At 42.8% G+C, this 14,794-nt stretch overlaps 1 protein-coding gene across 1 annotated transcript in view; it reads right to left on the bottom strand.

The window, feature by feature from the left end:
- The window catches only part of Unc-13 (unc-13), a 697,844-nt gene that overhangs the window by 422,666 nt on the left and 260,384 nt on the right, over positions 1-14,794 (bottom strand). The gene's annotated exons all lie outside the window — the stretch shown is intronic.

Below are 14,794 nucleotides of genomic sequence, written 5' to 3'. Positions count from 1 at the left end.
GATTTTATTCGACTACGCCGTAATATGTTTTCCTTGATGTAATAGAATCTTGCAAGCTGATATTCACAGTGGTTATGCACTCTTAAATTTCCTCGGATTTCTTCACGCACGCTATAATGAAGTTTGTTCTGTTGCGAAACCTTATTACGCTGGTCTCTATTTTAGTGCAGTCGTAATTGTAACAGTTCTCCAGGCAGAAATGTGTTAATGAGTGAAACGGTTTGCATTTCTTTCTACATAGATCCGCTGTAGAAAATGTATTAAAAATGTTATGCTCTGACCTTTTCTCCTATCATAAACAATAGGCGAGATGTTTAATATGGTCAAGTTAGGTGAAACACCATCCAGAAGAGTTCCAGGAGAGTTCCACCTTTTTCTCGAGCAGTCGCCGACACGCGGGAACTGCTTACAAAGTTCAAGATCATATTACACCAAGTCGAGAAACGCATAAATATCAAGTTCGATAGTATTGCGAACGTTTCCAACAAGTCCTGTTTCATTCGGCAGCACAGCGTTTCGGGAGTTAGCCAACTCCTATTTTCCGTAGTCCCGTAATTCGTTTGGTTGCTAAGTTCCGGCGACTCTCGGATCGGTGTGATCTTAATGCTAATTGTAATTTCTAAAGTAAACCGGAAGGATTCCGGATACTGCTAGAATTGCGATTCGAGATAATGGTGTTTTTTGGGCGGTTTCCTAAATTTTGCATACGCTGAGCAAACATTCCCTGCATTCGGCAACATGTCCCTAATTTTCGAGATACCCGCGAATTCCGCTGCCGAGTATTCGCGCGACGCCGTTGCGACGTCGACACGGAGAAACGGAAGCGAACTCGTAATTCTAATTGCAGTTCGAAAGCTTCTTGATTGCGAACGGTAAAAGCATTTTGCAAAGCAACAAGAAAAATTGGGAAAGTTGACACAGTGTTTCACAGTTACGGAGAGAATACTGCACGAGAAGATTTTGTTTCCAAAAAGGGAATGAAATTTTTATTGAATTCCTGTTCGACAAAAGTCGCGTAAACGTGTGTGTATTCGCTTTAGCGTTGTTCCGTTTCAGCGTCGCTAATTGTAACGTACCGAACACGGTATTTAGATTTCCCGTTCTACAGTTACCAATATCATGAAGTTCCTCTCTTACAGGGGACTATTAAATAAATTCATTCATTCACTTACTGTAGTCCCCGTTTAATAGAGACAGGCTCAGGTACGCGACGCGTCCCTTATCCGGAGAGGTAGGTGTTCCGGGAATTGCCGGCTGTTATCTCCCCTCGTTTCGCTCTCTTCTTGAGTGCATCGGAGACGGGAGTGAGAAACATCGCGTGGGAGTGAAATAGAGAGAAAAAGGTTCGAGCATTTTCGCGAATTGGTGGGGGATAACTCCGCTTCCATTAAGCACGGGGAAAAAATGCGTCTATTAAGCGAGAACCACCACCGTACACGTACATGCCACGATAAAAGTCTCGCGGAATCTGAAAGAGGAACTTTTTCATCATTTTTATGGAAGTTGCTTCTGCCAACCCTTTACAGTTCACTTGATATACACCGTATGTAACTCGTACCGTTCACTATGGGAAACGAAACAACGCGCGCAAATTAATCCGACTCTTTTTATGCAAACCACGTGATCTTCATCGGCGTGATGCTGAACGAGCGCCGTGTCGCGCCGGTGAAAAAAAATGACCAATATTCCACAACAAAAAACTACCTTTTATCTCCGGGAATCGGATCCTATAAAGCGTTAAAAAATATATAAATTTCCTCCGCTGCGATCGCGCCATCGAGAAGGATCGTCCATAAAAAAAGCGTTCGCTTTGAAAGTGCTCCGCATCCGAAACAGACCCGTTCGCTCTCGAAATAAAACAGGACATCCCGCTAAGAGAAACACCGTATTCTCCGTTCGAAAAATGGCGGAAGATCTCAGCTGTCGTAACGGCGTCCCGCGGCGTGGTCCACGGCAATTCTCGTTGACGCCCGTCGCAAAAAGGAAGCGTACTAGAAATTGAAACCGGTTCCTCGAACTCGCGTTATCCTTTACGATCCTGGCCGGGAACGACACTCGGCCGCGTTACAGCCGCGCATCGACTCCCACTCTGTCTTACCCCTTCCGCGACGCCGTTCTCCATTCTCAGTCACGTGACGCGTTCCCTCTCTGTCCTGCACGTGTCACAACGTCACGTGACTAATCCGGTACAGGCAGAGAGGGGATCACTGTATTCCCCTGAATTTCCCCAGGCTGGCCACACTGGCCTGGGCTCCGAGTGCGCTGTATGGCCACTGTAATCCAGATCGTCATAGACTGCAATGTTATTACCGTTACGTGCGTTCGACGTTGACCCCCTCGTCGAAACGACGCGACGGTGTCGTGCTCTCAGCTGCTACCAATGATAATTGGACCGGGATAATTTAGCGACGTTTCAAAAACTCAATCTTGTTTGATTGGGGCTAAAATTCCTGTGTCGATCATCGATGATCCTCGTATTAGCCCACTCATTAATCGCAGCCCAGTCGCTGCTAACTGAGCCGCAACGCGGGCTGTCGATGCATTGTCAAATAGTATATCCTAGATCCTGAATGAAGCTACTGGTCCCGTTTGCTTTCAGCAATCTAGATCGCCGCTACTTTTTGATCCCCTCCGCTCAGCATCGCTCGGAACCGCTGACGTATTGGTCCAGCTTATCGCAGTGACTAATTAATTGGGTGGACATAGGGGGGCGATCGTGATATGAGCAAAGCGTCTATGTTAATTAACGAGCGACAGTTAATCGACGTACCCGTGGGCAGCCGCGTGATTGTTTACCGACGTTCTGTAAAATTAGCTTGGCCAAATATTTTCCGGGAAACGTTAATATATTAAAATAAGACACCATTTGTTCAGAAAAGCTCGTCGAAACAAATTAATAACCATAAGTACCTTCTTTAGCTTGCCGAAGTAATAACTTTTTAATACTATTTTAATTTCGATTTGACCGGCCGAGTTAATTGAGGAGAACAGAAATGGTAGAACGAAAAATATATTTAATCCACGGAGAGAGGTGTAATTAAGAGCAGCAATGCCAGTTTTCTTCCAAGAACTACGCAACGTTGTTTTAATCGTTTCGGAATGGCTTCTAGGATAATTATATTTGCGGTACCTGTTATCTTTAACTACACGTGGGACGAATCCTCGACGAGCCGAGCTGGTCTCTCGCGAAAATGGCCAACTACTGGCGGTCGTTCAAACATAATCCACGGTGGTGTTGAAGTTTGACGGTTCAAGTGGCCCTAATCGTAGGCATCACGAACTGTAATTCCGATGGAAGTATATCGCAATCTTACTCGGGAAGCAACAGCGATAGTGTGCCATCGACTAAATAATTAAGAATAATTCCATATACCAATTACGAAGGGTGCGCTCGACAAATATCTCGTTAATACAATACGTTTGTTAACGAGGGGTTGAAACAGTTCCAAAAGCTACTGTTTACGACTGTTATCATCATGCAGGTTTTGCTACGGCCGTGGATGGTTCTGACCAGTTGCGGTTTGTGTTGCGGTTCCAGTATCTCTGTACATACCACGTTGCTTGCAAATTCGTATTCGAATGGGTTCTCTCATCTACTTTGTACAGACTGGGCCAAAGATAGAGAGAAATAAGAAAGATAGAAATAGAGACTGAACTAAAGGCTGCTCTTTACTTCACCGGACTCGAAATTTGTGCGTTTCTCCTACGAATTATGCTGTATTTGGTATGTAATTCAGTAGATTTGTACCAGGTGCGGATGCAGATCGACGTTTCGAACCTCTAGGATCAATAGTTAAGGAACTATGGTCGCTTAAAGTTGAGCATATTTCCAGTTTTTGACAGGTAAGGGCACCGCCATATTGGTTTGTAGTGACTGTCGCACGCCGCTTACTGAGTTGGTTAGGATTAGGTCGAGGTAGAGGGCGGCAAGGTAAGCGGCTCGCGGTCGTCACTACAAACCAATATGGCGGCTCCCTTACTTCTCAAAAATGCTCAACTTTAAACGATCATAGCTTCTCAACTATTGATCCTAGAGGATCTGCATCCGCGCCGGGTACAACTCTACTGGATTACATACCAAGTAAATCATAATTCGTAGGAGAAAGGTACTAATTTTGAGTCCGGTAAAGTAAAGATTACCCGAACTAAATTTTAGTAACATTAAGGAACCGTTGTGATAACAGATTTCGTAACAGCAGTTATTAATCTGTTACCTGGGGGGATGAGCTGTACGCGTTATGTGCATTCGAGCTTGCCTCTCGATATTGTTTCATTATTATCTTCGTTACTTTCAGTTTCTAGGTGGCTACCTTTCCCGCAGCTATCTGATCCGCTCCCGATTCCCGCACACATATACCTTCCTTATCCAATCATCGGATATCCCAGCGTCTAAGGCAAGATACCTTAGCTGGGCAGCCTAGGTCCCCAGGTACGTACATTTATTCATTCTTCCGCCGCAAAGCTTCGTATTCACGTCTATCTCAAACTGAATTGTGTCAGCTGCTTCGTCTGCAGGATAGTAGCAGTTTTTTAATTAATAATCTGTGCAAAAATTGGTTTTCAATAACTAGTTGGGGCCTTGAGCAAAGTAGAATTTCGGGGCCCCTAACCCCAACTAAATAACTTTACGAGAAAAAGGTAGAATTTGGATCTTGGATCATGGTTTGTGTTCGGGGCCCCCTTTCGCTTGGGGCCCCGGGCATTTGCCCAAGTTGCCCATAGGGTAATGCGCCACTGCCCGTAACAACCCTCACGAAATTTGGCGGAAAGGGTTCTGTCTTGGCGAACATCGTTGGATTTGCAAAACGCAGAAAATCCAGGGGTGTCCTATCGTTACGTTGGGGGTGCGAGAGAGGGGTCGAGGCTGGTAGACACCGGGGATTCGCCCGGGACTCGTGTTGCAGCGCGATCGAAATCAACCGGGGCGAATGTACAAGAAAACGATGCAAGGATTACCAGGCGACATCTTGCGCGCGTTTGGTATTTTCGACAAATATACGAGTGGTCTTTTGGCGGCTATTGAGTACGTCGTTCCGCGGAATCCGTGGTGGTCCATGAAGGAGGAGGGTGGGAACGGCGGAGAGGGAATTATGAGGGCAGGAAAATCTCTCACAACTCGTGCGACAGAACGAACGGACGGTAATGTTCCGCGGTCGGACAGAAATGAAATTCCGGTGATATAACCGTTCGAATTCACGGATAGTCGGGGTGGCACGGGGGGTGTGGCCGGAGGGTGAGCACAGAGGGATGGGAGGTCGGTAAATCGTCCCGATAAATGGGCAACGCCACTTCTTCTGCCGCGTACGTGCCCCGTTTCTTTTCTTTTGGCTCCGGCGGAGCCACCGGGCCGCGTCTGCTTCTCGGCGAGCCACGTACCAAGACGATGGTCCTTTTTGTCGGGATACGTTGACAGCGTTTCCAGTTTCTACACGGTGCCATTCTGCTCCCAGCCGTGCACCCTGCGATGTAAAAAGATTGATTAGCGACCGGGACGATGATACCCATGTGTGGCGTTCGGCCTGCCAAACTACACAATACGGTGCTCCTTATTTTTCGACTTTCGGTTTTGCCTGGTCTCTTTATTAACAACTTTTACTCGACGTCTGTTTCGACATAGAAGAACTAACATCTTTGTATGTGCTGGTAGATTGTAATTAAGAATGTTAATTACTTCTTTATCAAAACAGACGATCGAAAAAATGTTGTTCGAATTTATTTTTATGGCCACAACCTCAAAATTCATGAGACTAGAGATAAATTAATTTAAATGTTCGAAAAACTACTGTTTCAATCTGAAAGTATTACTCTGTAATATCTGTATGCTGTGTCCCTGTACAATCCATTGATGTTAATTATAGATAATCTGGATCGTGTTCAAATTAAACAATATTTGTGCGAGATATTGATTGCGCGAGTCTAGTAAGTTAGCTGTGCAGTGTGCAGTAATCATTATCGAAAACTGTGCAGCACTAGAGCTTACTGGAGCTAGATAGGTATCTATCTGGAAACTCTCTGTGCTGTTAGCATCATTACTGCCCTTCTGAAACTGCACTCAAGTTTTCGGTAATTATTGCCGTCTTATTACCCCTTTGATAGCCGTGAGATATACACAGCAGCAAGTACACTCTGTTAGTGGACATCTTCGTTATAATAATATTTTACGGGATAAAGTTCGTGGCCTAGTATGTATCTACCAGAGTTGGGCATTAATCGGTTAAAATTTTAATCAAGATTGATTGATTAATGTGTGCGATTAAGAATGGTGGTCGTTGAAAAATCGACAATTGATTTAATCGATTGATGAAGTCAATCGTCAATCGTTAATTAAAAAAAGAAATCATCGAAAAGAAAACAAAAGCACGTAAACAGAGTTTGTATTATATATAATATATAGACCAAATGACAATACACCTAAACACTGTTTACTATTTTTTCAGTATTCATATAGTTTTGATTCCGTATTTTATTTCGAAATTTCAGCAGTTAATCATTAATCAATTATCCGATTGACGATTACAATTGAAAGGAATGTAATCGTTACTCGCAATTAACGACTAAAGAAGGAGATTAATTGTTAATTGCGGTTATAACGACTAAAATAGACATTTAACCGTTATTCCCAATTAACGATTAATAAGTATTTAATCGTTAACCGCAATTTTTTAACAATCAATAAGTATTTAATCGTTAACCGCAATTAACGACTAAACTAAGAGATTAATTGTTAATTGCGATTAACGATTGAAGCAGAAATTGATTCGTCAATCGTTGATTAAATTTTTGCCCAACTCTGGTATCTACCCAACATATTAAGCATTCCTATTATTCAGTTTGAATAAACTGATCGAATAACGAAAAATTATTTTTATTCTTCTCACTTTTATTCGAATAACTTTTTATTTAAATGCCGCCGAACGCTGCTCGTGAGCAGTACAAATATTTGTCGGTAGATAAATAATCTATTAACTGGGTTTCAGAAGTGATAGCACGAATCCAGTCCGTTACGAGATATCTACACATTTCCGGTTTCCTCGAGCGGAAGGATCGCGTATTTAACCTCTTGCCTTACAATTAATACATTTTATAAGGAAATTATTACAGATTGTTAATAATTAATAGATTATCTTAAATTTCAATAATAATCAACTTTTTATTAATGATTTTTATCGTAGAAAATTTTAGAATAACTGTTATCTTGGGTCCCTGATAACAAGATTAAATTTATTTGAACTTTGTGCGGTTCATATTATAATATCTCCGCTATTAAATGCATTTATTTAATCATTTACCACGAAAGCATCTTTATGATTTCAATAATCGTGAAATAAAAAATCTGGAGCCGGTCATGTGACCGGTGGTGGTACATTTACTGTTAATGTACAGCTATTGGAGTAACTACAGGTATACAATACATATAAATGTTCTCCTTTTTTAGGAGATTATGATCTAGAAAAAAGTTCTAATCACTGAAACCGTAAAATAAATCGTAGGGCAATGGGTTAATCGGCGTTTCTTTTCGGAGCGCGGCTCGATCAGTTTCTATCAATCGGGGCAGGATTAAATGAAACGTCGATCGCAAATCACATCAAGACCGAGAGAGAGAGAGAGTGAGTGAGGGGGTGGAAGGAGAAGAGAGAAGCAGGGATAAATCCAGAGAGGTAGCATGGAGGGCGTATATTACGTTCCACGTTTGACGAGTTGGGATAAGCAGAGCGCGGCTCGGTGATCACCCATCACGGCCGTCGGTATTAAATCTCCATTGTCCGTATGGTTGTCGATACTTCTGCGTTACTCTGCTCGACGGTGTATGTATTCGCGCCTCGTCTCCTCCTCCTGCCCCCCTGTCCCCTGCCCCACCCGTGGAATTTGTAAAGCATAAATTTACTTTGATCTGCGGCCGATTTCGGCCGTCCTCCGACGCGTCGAGCCTGTCTGCCAGCCCGTGGCCACCCCCCGAGGCTTTCGCCCTTTCCCCCCTCTGAATCAACAGCCCGTCGCAACCCCGTTCCTACGGCCAATACCGTTATACGACCAATCACGAGGGACAGAGCAATTCGTTCGGCAAATTAGGTTAAATCTGAATCTTGGTGGTCTCGTTTCCCTGCGGGCTCTTCCCATCGATTATCCGGGGACGCGGGAGAAAAGAAAGGGACGAAGGGCGGGGGACGGGATGAATGGGAGCGGCGCGTGTCCGGCCGGAACGGGAAACGAAAGACGAATGGCGGATTATGGGAAATTATTTCAGATCCGTGAACGACGCGCTAACCTTATTACTCGCAGAGTTACAGTGGCGCACGGTTGAATTTTACATCGGGGCACCTGTCCTCTCTCGCGTAACTTTCAATGTACAAAGTTAGGAGACGCGAGACAGAGACGGGAGAGAGAGAAGTAAACGGAAAATTAGTACGAGTGCCCGCGAAATTCAGCGCATTCCTTGATCTTCGGGGGAACACGGGCGAAAGGTAATTTTGTATAATTGAATAATTAATTAAACGAAACTGATCTCGCCGGTGCCACACGGCCTGGCTAAAGCGCGGTCTATTTATACGGACGCAACGAGGCACGGAAATTGGGACGGATACTGTGTCCGGCGCCGGGTCCCCCGTCGAAAAGCTTATGAAAACGTTATTAAACAAAATACCGTGGATAGGTGTAACACGTAGAACGTGTCGGGTCGTGAAAATTTCCCCGTCGAAGATAAGCCTCCCCGCATGGCCGAAGGAGAGAGCAGCAACCCGCCCGTTATATTTACTCGGTCCTATGCAAATGAGATAACATCTTCGCCATAATTAGTAAACCTTTTGAAGTAGGTCACGCCAATTATTCAGCCGGAAACCATTTGTTTCCGGCAAATAAGCGTCCGCGAAATAGTTAGCGACCGTATTCCGGGCCAATCTGATATTTACCTTAACTGCGCCGGGGTATATCACCCCGACACGGGGGCGGGAGGGGAGGCCGCACACATGGTGGATTATTAAAAGGACACTCTGCGGACCGGTAATGGGCTAGGTGGACGAACGCGGCCGAGTTTAAATAGAACTTAAACAGAAACCGTTGCTGGCACACGTCTTTACGCTCAAAGTAAGCACTAATTTGATCAAATTGAACGCCCGCTGAAGGGCAGCGCGCGGAAACTTTAAACGACGGGGTTGTATCAAACGTTCTTTGCAGGAAGCGATTTTAATTAGCCCTGTGCTGCGGGGATCGTCCCGCAGTCCGCGTTCCTGCCACGCCGCTTCATCTGTTAGTCAATAACCGGCGCCGAAGAATTGAAATTAATATCTGACCGATAAACTCGTTCCCGCGCGAACCGGACGATTTTGTTTCTACCCCGCCATGCTGCAACCAATTTTAATCGGATTTCATCGCTCGCGATTCTTGTGTTACCGACGATCCCGTGGAAAACGAAGTTACCCCCTCTCTGCCAGTACTGGACACATTCACGACGAATAGAGAAGGGACGCGAGACCCTGGGCCCTTCCTTCAGTGCAGAGTTGTGCAGAATTACAATTGTAGGTATTATAATTACAAAGTAATTGAATTATATTGTCATTCAGTTATATTGTAATGTATAATTCAGATCTTCATTTAATTAAATTACAATGTAATTCGTAATTGCAATTGGAGTACAATTGTAAAATACATTGTAATTAAATTACGTTAAGCATACGAATTACGATGTAATTAAATTAAAATTATAAATTAAAGAATAATAAAGTAATATGTAAGAAGAGGTTGAAAAATCCATGTGAAGGTTTCAAACAGAAGGAATTTGTTATAATACTTATTTTATAATATCTGAACAGAAATAACTTCTGCGTTATACATTTTTTATATTTCGACCGTAAAGATGAAATAGCGTTACGTATTATGAACGAGGACGAGAAATGGAAACTACGCCGCAGAGTCAGCAAACAAGTATATGAAAGAAACACAAAGATATATCGCACTTCATCAAAATTCTGGGCTATAATTTGGAGAGTTGTATTTCAATTATATTGTATTTCAATTATATTGTATTTCAATTACACATCTGATTAATATATTTAGTAATTGAATTAATTGAAAAGTTTGAATTATGTAATTCAGTTACGACGTAATTGAATTACAATTGCGTAATTGAATTACAATGTAATTGAATTAGCACAACTCTGCTTCACTGTCGCCAGATGAGGGGAGGGAACGCGAATCGAGGGGAAAAAGTTAGGCGATAACCACCACAGGATTAACGAAAACTGAAGGGGCACATGACGTTACATCAATCTGAACTTTTACTTTCAGATTATACTTGAACTTTTAATTATGTCTGCGACATTTCCAAAGCTCGTACTCCGGTTTTAATTAAAATTTTCGTTAATTACAGTCAATATCGAAATAACAATTTTTTATTCACAACATGGGAAATTAGTTATATCCAACAAGCTTTCAAATTACATTTGAAGCTAAATTAGCGTAGTGTATCATTACTTTTGACGCAGACTCCTCTACTTTATACTTAGTATGGAATGTAAACTTTAACTGTAGCGTTTAATTAGATGAATTAAAGACATCTCAAACAAAAATTTAATTAATTCCGCTGCGTTTGTGATTTCAGTTATGGAACCTGCTGCGCGAAATATGTATGTACTTTATTTAGCAGGGTATATAGCAGTAATTTACAAAAATGAGGAAGCACGCCGGAATCAACATTGAGTGAAAATCTAATTAATTTTTATGAAACACCTGATTGGTTCGTGTGCTTTTTTAGTAACTCCGGTGACGTAGCCGCGGGGAGCATTTTCGTAAAGGAAAAAGTTTTCAAGGAAGTTCAACATTTTTCCGGGACACCTTGTAGACATTTACAAAGACGAAAGCAGAGATCTCTTCCTCCCCGACTAATTTTCTGTTTGTTCCTGTTTGTTCCACGGAGTATGCTCGCGATCCGGTTCAAGTGCTCTATGAGCATTCACAATGTAATTTCTTAAAGACGGCGGACGGCGGCGGCGCTTGCTTAGCATGCAGTGAGTAATCCGCGGACAACGCTCGCGCAGCAATCTAATATTTGCAAGCGGCAAGTATGCGTTCGCCCGAAGACCGAGAGTAAGTGCACGGTGACTTACGAATATCGTGGAACCGTTTCCCGTAAGACTCGCCGCGCCATTGCGCGGCTCCTCGGAAGCTCGTGAGCGTCGTGTAAATATTAAAGCGTATCAAGTCGGGCGTAACAAATATCGTGCTAGAATTTTAATTTTCAATATTGCCCGGAATTTCAAATCCGTCGCACCGCCTTCCCGCCTCTGGTTCCCATCCTCTCTATACCTCCCAACCCGCCTCCCCCTTCTACACTTCAGGATTTTCGCCCATCCCGATATCATATCCCCGGCGCATGTTTATGCATTTTTTATTTGCATCCGAGGCCGCGGATTCAGGCTTACAATTCCCGTGCTTCCCGTATACGATTACTCCCCGGGCCGAACACGGAAATTCTGATTGCGATCAATCAGAATCAGCTTTTGCTGCTTCAGATCTCCGCCGCGGCGGAACAATAAAGCTGACGTTCGCCAAATGCGTCTCTGACCTCCTTTGTAGTTCCATCATTGTTTACCGCCGGAAAGCATTCGTCTGTTTCGTCGACTGTGTTTCGTCGGATCGAACCCATCCGAACGTACATACGTACACCGGTCGTTAGCCGAATCTTCCACTCGTCCATGATTATGAAACACTCCGACTCGTGCGTCTCTCTCTGACTGCGCGTAAATACAATACTGGGTCTTTCCGGAGAGCATCCTCTTTTTCGATATACAGGGCGAGTCACCTAACGTTATCACCTCAAATATCTTTGTTGTTTTCAAAAATATATTAAATGTCTCGAGGACAAAGTTGAATGGTAAAATGGGGCTCATACAATACGAAAAAATGTTTGTTTTTATGTAATTCTTTTTAGAGATATCAAGGTCACCTTCATTTTTAAACACCCTTTTTTAAACATTTACAATGATGACTGAATTCGTAATGAAAGGGACTATCAAGGTGACATTGATATCTCTAAAAAAATTACATAAACACAAAAATTTGTATTTTATTTTATTCCGGCAATTTTGTGTTTCGTTAGGTAAGGTATATACATGCCTTCGCAAGTCTTTTCTTGCTCTACAAAGCTATCTGCTTCAATTTTTCGAATTAATTAATTTTAATCAATATTCAAACTTTTTCGATAGAAGTTCCAGGAGGCAGAAAAATTCATTTTCGACATCTCACTCAAGTTGTGTGGCACCCAAGCTCCAAGTTTTTGAGTAAAAAATGATTAGCGATGGTAAATGATAGACCATCGCTAACTTTACTCAAAAACTTGGAGCTTGGGTGTCACACAACTTAAAAAATGAATTTTTCTGCCTCCTGGAGAAAGCCTGAAAATTGATTAAAATTAATTAATAAGCAGATAGGTTTGTAGAGCAAGAAAGACTTGCGAATGCACATATACATATACTTTACCTAACAAGACACAAAATTACGGGAATAAAATAAATTACAAAAAACGCGAGAATTTATTATACAACCCAACATCACTTCTTAAACAACAAAAACATTTGAGGTGATAACGTAAGGTGATTCACCCTGTATATCACCGGCAAATTATCCGTCGTGCAACTTCGTCGGCCTCCGTCCTCACGAGGCCACGATTTTTGGCCGTTCCCCAAATTGAAAAATCTTCCGGAAGGAAGTAGGAGACGATCAACGACACGCCACGAGACAGCTGTTAATCTGCGCAGAAACATTTGTTGTTATTAATCACAGGCGCGTGATTCTCGAGCTTTATTCTCCGAAATCAATTGTTAATTTTTATCGACTCCCAGGAGACCGATGCCCGACAGTGGGCCATCGGGGTTCGCGCGATCGAAGGGAGGATGGAAATTCAATTTGATTCGATTAGCGGAACCGGGGGGAACGATTGTAACCGTGCCTCGAATCCTCGAGTGACCCGGTCTCCTCGATGATCACGATCCCAGATTTTGATAGTCATTTGATGCCGGTCATTCGAACGGAGATAAGGGCCACAATCTTTTCGCGATTGATGTAGAACGATCGACGTGATCTCGAAGACAAGCTCGCGCCGCGGCGACTTATGCGAGGCGGAGGTAGTCCGGAAATCGAAGCTTGCGGTAGAGATTATTTGGCACGTTGCAGCAAGCTTCGATCGATAATAGATATACAGATAATGTACTCGGATGTGAAGAGGCACCTTGTTATTTTCCGTATTAACAAGGGAGGTTATCAGAACAAGCGTTACAATTGCAACAAAAGATTCACAATGTGTTCGAAAGTTCAGAAGAAAGAGGATTTTTGTTTGTTTTAACTTCGGTTTTACTGAAAAATCTCAGACTAGAATTTTCACGTGGTTGAAGCAGTAAGGCGTTGAAACACTTTCCAAGATATTCCGGTTACATTGATGAACGGTTATTAAAAGATACAATAGTTTGCTCGCCGGCGCACGTAATAAAATACGATATTACACCGATTATTCTTCATATATCGTGTTAGATGGCTCTCAAGAAGCGTTAGTTTCGATCGCGCACCCCTTTCATAAGTGTTCGATGATTTATGGAACGTATTTTGCCGGGCGAGCGACAGGGGAAAAATTGGGAGAACACATGTGTCTTCTGTTCGTGTGCGTGTGCAATAGGACAGGGGTAGGGCACTTCTGTTAAGCGAGGAACGCGTTCGTTTGAAAATCAGGTAGAAACGGCAGTGTCACTCGATACGCGATCTCCGGTTGACTCGTCAAGAGACCCCACTCGGCTATCGATTGCCTTGTATTACAAATTCAACCGAGTCCCGTAGCTTCCGGGAAAATCCCGTGGCACTTTTCAGATATATATATATATCGCTTCCCTATATCGATGCCGACAGGGTCAAACGTGTCAGGATCATGATAAAGGTAAAGGCGGAACGATACCGATCACTTTAACCGCTGAAAGACCGGGGAATTGTATGCGGGGCACGTCTGACCATAATCGAGACGTTTCTACTATCTTCTCAAAACATGATACAGCGGACACGAGCAAGTGCCACGAAGGGACACGTCGCGCAGTGCGGCATTTCCGACCATAAACTGGTCAAAGCTTGAAATTTCAACGGAGAACCTACCGACGCTCCTTCTCGATTAGGGTCGGTTCCTAACTCAAGGTCACAGTGCAGTAGGCCATCAAATATCGCCCGTAAAATACACATAGTAATAAAATGTTTAGCTCAGCGTTCAGCGCTGCCTAGCTGTACATTTTTTATTTATATTTATTATACGATATACCAGTTGAAAGCGGCAATGTTAAGGGAGTTGACTCCTTTTTCCAGGATTGCTAGGGTGCGGGATTTACGTTCTCATTTCTCGATAATAGAAAAAGGGGATTTTTCGATAGTCAAAAACGCTAGATAAAAGATTGATCTAGGGCGCTATCGTCTTCAAAAGTCCTACTTTTTGGTTAAAGGCGTGATTTGCATTATTCAGAAGCATACGACTGCGCATGTTACTCGAATTAATATTCGGAGGCTCTAAAAAAGACGATAACTTTTCTAATATTGTATTATCGATTTGAACTTTTGTTGGGCAGCTAGAGCAATTAGTTTACTACTGGATGTGAAAAAGATTTTTTCAAAAATAGCGATTGATCAGAATTGTAGAAAAAAATACTAAAAGTTGCATTTTACAACTTTTTTTTCCGTGGGTCTACAGTGAAAATTTAAAAAATACGTTTTGTAGATCTGTGTCAATTAATCATATTCTGAAAACTTCCTCAAAATCGGTTGATGCGGGGAAAAG

Source organism: Lasioglossum baleicum, chromosome 10, assembly GCF_051020765.1.
Source record: "Lasioglossum baleicum chromosome 10, iyLasBale1, whole genome shotgun sequence".
NCBI lineage: Eukaryota > Metazoa > Arthropoda > Insecta > Hymenoptera > Halictidae > Lasioglossum > Lasioglossum baleicum.
This window is presented reverse-complemented; position numbering and strand designations above follow the sequence as displayed.